The sequence below is a fragment of the Spea bombifrons genome, chromosome 3, assembly GCF_027358695.1.
Source record: "Spea bombifrons isolate aSpeBom1 chromosome 3, aSpeBom1.2.pri, whole genome shotgun sequence".
NCBI classification, from domain to species: Eukaryota; Metazoa; Chordata; class Amphibia; order Anura; family Pelobatidae; genus Spea; species Spea bombifrons.
Window position 1 is genome coordinate 69,463,250 of NC_071089.1, and position 7,637 is coordinate 69,470,886.

The 7,637-nt window shown below is 39.2% G+C and overlaps 1 long non-coding RNA gene across 1 annotated transcript in view; it reads left to right on the forward strand.

Annotated features, from left to right (window-relative positions):
• LOC128482732 (uncharacterized) overlaps positions 1-7,141 on the forward strand; it is a 194,439-nt gene extending 187,298 nt beyond the window's left edge. Inside the window, exon 2 of the long non-coding RNA XR_008351011.1 lies at positions 7,036-7,141. This is a non-coding gene — a long non-coding RNA (uncharacterized LOC128482732). The remainder of the gene's footprint in view (positions 1-7,035) is intronic.
• The last annotated feature ends 496 nt before the right edge of the window (positions 7,142-7,637 follow it).

Consider the following 7,637-nt stretch of genomic DNA (forward strand, 5'->3'; position numbering starts at 1 on the left):
CATTACAAAGTTACAATACATTATCTAGAGTCTTTATGCTTAGAAGTCCATATATCCAAATATTTCTGTGACTAAGAAGCTATATAGCTAAATAGTATTGGAGTAAAGCTTTTGATAATTTGTCCAAGGCCTTCATATGTATTTCCCACTTGGAAACAATTAGGAATGTTGTATGTTTTTGGTACCTGGTCCTGACAAGACTCCATAAGATGGGTCTTTCACTATCACCATAGCGATACAAAACTTTTGAACATTTATTTTTTAGTTCATGATTAGAGTGGCAGAGTACACCTAGACAGTCGCCCTCTGAAAGTACTGGTTCGTATTTACGGCCTCCCTAAATCACAGACAAATTTATTGGGTTATATTTTGATAGCAGCTAAACAGGGAACACCCCACTGCTGGAGATTGGTTGCATGCTATAGCATTAACATGAACCTTCACTGGACATTGAACACAGCCCAAACCCTGAAATACAGCCCCAGACCATTATCCCTCCTCCAAACAACATAGCCGCTAGGCATTCCTGTAGGCAGCATTATCCTGGTATCACACAACCCCAGATTCATTAATTCAGAAAACACATCTCCATTGCTCCAGACTCCAGTGACTCTAGCCGATGCTTTGCATTGTGCATTTGGCTTGCCTGCAGCTGCTCGGCCATCTTATGAAGCTTTTGAAGCACAATGCATGTACTGATGTTGCTTCCAGAAGTAGTTTGGAACACTAAAGTAAATGACGTTACAGTCTTTTGCAGTTGTTGGCACTGATCTGTGAGTATGTGTGGTCTACCGCTTCGTGGCTGAGCTGTTGTTACTCATAGATGCTTCCACATTATGTGGACCAGGGCAGATCTAGCCGTTTCAGAAATCTGACAAACTGACTTGTGGCAAAGGTGGCATCCTATGACAGTGCCACATTTAAACTCACTGAGCTCTTTGGTATGACCCATTTTACTGACAATGTTTGTCTATGTACTATAGGTGGCATGCCTATGTGCTTGATCTTATCTGTTAGCAATGAGTGTAGCTGAAACACCTAAACTCAATAATTAGACTATGTTCTCATCACTGGGAAACATTTATCCTAAACCCAAACACTCAAAGCGTTAAATATACATTTTATCATTTGTGAATTGAGTGCTTTAATTGTTGGTTTCTTCATAAAATAAAACATGCATTGTAATGGTTAACATTATCATTAGCATTATTTTTTAGGTTTTAATGTATTTTAGGACACTGAGTAACTATATGTAGCTTCTCTGACTCATGGCCTCTAAACTATGTTATCATTGACATAGACATTAGTTTAAGTGTGCTTGTCATTAAGTTTATTGTCTAAATAATAATTATGCAAATACAATATAGAACAAAATGGTTTTCTAAAAATAAGTAGCTGAACATATATCTCGCAAACAATTGCAATCACTTCTGCTTGCTGTGCTCTTGGAGAAAGTAGGTTTGCATGACAGAATGTTTATGGCATCTCTATTTTAAGCCTGACAGATAATTAAACAAAATCATTGGTTTTAAAATAACATGTAAAACTTTAAAATGAAAAACTTATGTTGCCAAGTGAATTAAATTTGGAAATACACTATTACTAATGGTTCAGTTCCTTTTTCTAAAAATTATCTTCTGTAAATATGTTGTTCTAGCCAATTCTACCTTGATCGAACTTTCATTCACGTGCTTGTCCAGCACATAACTGAGATGCTCGATTGGATTGATATTTGGGGAATTTGGGGGCCAAGTCAACACCTTGAACTCGTTGTTGTGTTCCTCAAACCATTGCTGAATCACTTTTGCTTTGTGGCACAGAGAATACTGTGTCCATGCAAGGGTGTACATGGTCTGCAACAATGCTTTGGTAGGGGTACGTGTCAAAGCAACATCCACATGAATGGCCGGAACCAAGGTTTCCCAGCAGAACATTGCCCAAAGCATCACACTGCCTCCACCGGCTTGCCTTCTTTCCATAGTGCATCCTGGTGCCATGTGTTCTCCAGGCAAGCGACACACACATCCAGCCATCCACGTGATGTCATCAGACTGGGCCACCTTCTTCCATTGTTCTATGGTCCAGTTCTCCCATGCCCATTGTAGGTGCTTTGGGCAGTGGACAGGGATCAGCATTGTCATTTTGACTGGTCTGCGGTTATGCAGCCCCATACGCAACAAAATAAAATCCATATAGAAAATGGTGGGAAATTGTCCCTGTTGTGGTACCACTATTCTCTGTCTCTCCATTAGAATAAAGGACAGCCTCCCAATTAAACTGCTCAGTGTGAACACAACAGACAAATAAAAAATAGAGAAACTTTGAATGTGTTTTTTTTTTGCTTTGTTAGGTCCAACATTTCCACTGCAGCACTTGAAAAGGTCCTTGGTAAGGTACCAATATGTCCTCCAGCACATAATGTACTTGGTTACCACAGCAATACCTCAATACACCAAGTCTGGCAAGAGGAAACACACACATGTTGCACAGTGGGTGCAGTACTTTACCATTTGAAGCTATAAACAAATATTGTTGATTCTAATAGCAGTCGTTATGAAGTGTGAATGAAAAAAATTGTATGTTTTTAGTTTTTTTTAATGGGATACCAATCTTATTTTCCTATTCCAGTGAGGAAAAGGCAATACCTGCTGACCTGCTGATGTACTCCGTGTATAACTGCAAGTAAAATGCAATTTTAATTATTATCTATGTTTTAGAGATCATACTTTCTGCCTATTATCAATGGAAAATTTACAAGGGAAATTTCAGTTCTCCCCAACTGGCCCATTTTTACTATGGAAGACTGCCAATGTAGAATGATGTACCAGGTGCCATGTGAACCTAACACCTTCATGACCATAGGTTTTACTCCCCTTAGTGACTGGAGCTTTTTGTATAATTTCTTTGTTCAACCGTGATTTTCCATGAGTTTCCTCTGCCCAAGCAGGAAACTGCAACTACACTGTCACAGCACACAGTTCGGGGTACAAGGGGGTAGACAGGCATTATGTTGGGGAGTATTCCCCCAGAGACAACCCTATATTCTTCTGATTATGCCGTCCCTCATATTGGACAGTAATCACGTCTAGGGCTAGGTGTAGTTTGATTTCTCTGTCATGGTCAGTGTTTTCCATGCAATTTATTAGGGTTATCTTACCCACATAAATACATGTATTTATTCCTAAGTACTTGTGCTATGCCATCAAATGTTGTGTGATAATTTATTTAGACATATGTTTTGAAATAATTGATAAGTTGCATGAGATATTTACAATTGTTATTAATAATAAACAGACATAATATATAAGTACAAATCAAAAAAATCTCTGCTTTCAATCTCATTTTATATTTCCCTTGACATCATGATATTTGTTGCCAAGGCAACACATAGATGCTGCTTACTAATGGGTCAGCTTAGCTTTAATCAATAAAATCTTTCAGAGAAATAGAAATATATTAATGTTTTGCATTTTTCATAATACCTAGGGAAAAGATAATGCATGTCAAAAGGTACTGTGTGTCCATCAATATTTTCCATTCTCCATTTATTACTTTTATAATCAGCAGTTGTGAACACAGTCAAAATATAAGCCCATGTGATGTAGTCTTTCTTCAATATGCAACTTTAGTGTTCGGTGCTTGTGGGACCTCTTGCTAAAATTAATGTTAAATTGCACAAAAATATATCCTAAAATGTCTTTTGCATCTTCCTATGGAATTTTTATTAGGAAAGTATCCATTTTATGTGTTATTAATAAATAATTGTTTATCAAGACAACAATGAAACCAATTATAAATTCTCCCTCTCACACACCAATATTTGAAAAACATTCACAAATTAACAACTTACAGTGTGTGGGCAGGGGGGGCCGAAAGCTGCTGGTGAGGTAAGTGGTGAGGGTTTTGGTATGTTTGTGATCATTAATGTGTATGTAAGCATGGATGTCTATGTATAAGTGTATGTGAGCATTATTGTTTATCTATAACTGTATGTGAGCATGGATGATGAAAAGGTGGCATTTACAAGCTGTTCGGGGGTAAAGGCGACATGGTGGGACCCTGCAGTTTCTAGTTACGCTCCTGTTTGCTTGGCATCACAAAGCTACACTTGACAACATTACCTTTTCTTGACTGTAACCATAATGTTGAGCAAGCAACATTTCTAGTTGATTAGATTTGGGCTTTAGGTTGGGAGGCTACACTAATTCAACACTTGACTGCATCTAAAATAATCTTCAGCCAGCAATATTGCTAGCTGAGGCTCATGAGAATTGAAGTTATAGACTGTTGGTGTTCTACACTACACACTAACTTTTATTGTTGTTGAATTCATGTTGATATACAGTCAGCCATTACTGGATTAACACAATAGGGACATGCTGGCCTGTTACTACCTACTTCCACCATGGCCATATAACTTCCTATTAATGGGTAACTAGCATTTGCCCCCCACCAAAGGTAGGCAATGAGGAGGTAAGGAAGTATTAAGGTAGGAGAGGGGAAACATATTTTGCCCCCCCCCCTGCAGAAGTCCATATGATTTGTGCTCACTCAGGTCCCTGGCAATGCTTGCATGTTCAATGGATTAAAACTTCTCTCACAGTTTGTACTAAAACAACAATTGGCTAAATCAACATTGTATAAGCATTAGCTACGCAGACCTTGAAGATCCATCACTGTGTGCCAGTCTGTTCTTTCTTTAAAAGTCCTTAAACACTTAGCCAATAGCTCAAAGTGTGACCAAGTTATGAGCCCATATCACACACAGGTTGATCAAGGTATGAGATAATATCATGTGTTAAGGTACGCTGTTAACTCTAGAGATTGGACATTTAGTATTGGCAGAAGTAGCTTACTTTATTTTAGATCAAAGTGGATAATAGCTAGGACAGAATATTTGTGCATCAGATTTTGTTTCATGAAAATACAGCTAAATGCCTTGTATAACTTGGCTGTATGTACTTTTCCTTCAGTACCCAAAGAAGTCAAAACGCATTGTTTCCCAGTTTTAGCTTTAAGCATATTCCAAAAATAGATGTTATTAGATTACTTGGAACTGATCTTATATAAATCATAACACAATGTTTCATTATTTTTGTTAACTTCTAACTTTATATATGTCTTGGTTGAGTAGCATAGAATGGAAAGTGCGTGTAGAACCACATAAACCTATAGTTGTTGCATACTTCTTACTTAAAGTGTGTTATGAAGCTGTCATCCTTCCCACATAGTTTTCAGTCATTTGCATAAATATAAAAATTGTACCATGATCAAGTAGCTTCAGTCATACTTAGTTTACATTTGCAGAGACAGCCTGTCATTCATCCTCAGTGTATCTGCCATTTAACCTAGAGCACCCACGGCTGTTATCTTGTAAAATGTTATTTCATATATTTTCGCATAATGTAGGTTAGTTAAACTATTTCATGTTCTAAACACTTATAAAAAATATCCTAGAAAGTAAACCAATGTTAATTATTGTTTGCCAGTTATTAAAACGTCAAACACCCATACATTTCTTTAAAAAGGTTTTCAAGCCAGGGGCGTACCTAGAGTATTTGGCACCTGGGGTGGATCCTGTATGTGGCAAACATTGACAGGGGTACAACATAACTGTTATCATTATATACTGAAACAGACATGTACGGGGGTACAGCATAACTACTATCACTATATACTGAGGCAGATATTGACAGTGGTGCAGCATAACTGCTTTCATTATATACTGAGGCAAACATTAACCGTGGTACAGCATAACTGTTAAAATTATATACTGAGGCAAACATTGATGGTGGTACTGCATAACTGCTATCATTATACACTGAGGCAAACGTTGACGGTGGTACAGCATAACTGCTATCATTATTTACTGAGGCAAATATTGACGGTGGTACAGCATAACTGTTATCATTATATACTGAGGCAAACATTGACGGTGGTATAGGATTACTGTTATTATATACTGAGGCACGCACTGACGGTGGTACAGCATAACACCTATCACTGTAAACTGAGTCAAACATTGACGGGGGTACAGCATAACACCTATGTCACGTCTGCAGTACTGGCAGTGGATCCACGCTGCAGAAATTGGAAAGGCACGGAGGCGTATTGCAGACACGGGAGCGGAGTACAGAATAATCAGGAACAAAATAATAACAAAATAATAAATAAAATAATAAATTCAGGGGACAGGCAGAAGAGTAGTCGGGGTCACAAGCAGAGGTCAGGGCAGGCAGCAAACAACAAAGGTCAAAAACTAGCCGGAGTCAGAACCAAAAATTAACAGAACAGTAATGGAACGCTAGTGAAGGCTATAAGGCACTATCACAGGCAAAGGTGAAGTGCCTACTGAGGGTTTAAATGTCCCTCTCAATATCTAGATCCTCCTACCCACCTAATTAGGGGGAGGAGGAAAAAGGATAAATGTCGCTTTAAGAAGCGACATGAAAATTCATGAGTTAGCCGTTCGCGCATGACGTCGAGACACGCACCCCGTCAGGATCCATTGATCTCTGCGGGGACGCGTGTCTATCAGCAGAACGGACCCGGCGACGGGAAACGAGCAGAGGGCTGGACGCGCGGGCTGCGTCTCAGCTCCCCTACCCGCAGGACGACGGAAGAGGTAACAACCTATCACTATATACCGAGGCACACACTGATGGTGGTACAGCATAACACCTATCACTGTATACCGAGGCACGCACTGACGGTGGTACAGCATAACACCTATCACTATATACGTAGTCACGCACTGACGGTGGCACAGCATAACACCTATCACTATATACTGAAGCACGCACTGATGGTGGTACATCATAACACTTATCACTATACACCGAGGCACGTACTAATGGTGGTACAGCATAACACCTATCACTATACACTGAGGCAAACATTGACAGTGGTACAGCGTAATCCCTATCACTATATACTGAGGCACACATTGACGGTGGTACAGCGTAATCCCTATCACTATACATTGAGCCAGACATTGACAATAATGCAGCATAACCCCTATCACTATATACTAAGCCAAACATTGATGTGGTGTAGGCCTACCATTTCAGTGTCTGGCTTAGTATATAGCAGGGATGCACCGAAAATTCAGCATTCACTTGGCCGAAACCAAAAATGACCCCCCCCCCACACCTTTTTAAAAAAAAAATAATAAAAAAAAAAAAATATATATATATATATATATATATATATATATATATGATTGTTAACAGCAATCACAATCCCATCATGGCCAGCCATACACAGATTCCAGCATGTACTGGCTGACTTAGCATGGTAGGAATGTGATTGCTGTTAGTAAATATATTAATATTGTTATTTACTTTTTCTGTCCAATTTTGGTGTGTTACTTACTTACTGATAAAAGTGTGGTTGGACCAAAATTGGCCAAAAAAAGTACCATGTCAAGCCAAGACCCTGCAAGGGATGTGCCATCGACAAATAGTGGAGGTGGCTGACCAGTGGAAAAACTTTCCAGTGGCTGGACAGAGCTGCAATCAAAGACAGGACTGAGGCACTGATAATGGCAGCACAAGAGCGGCACTAAGGCCCAGATCCATAGAGGCAGGCATCTACTGCACCAGGCAGGCAATCTAGAGAGTCTTCTGAGACAGCCC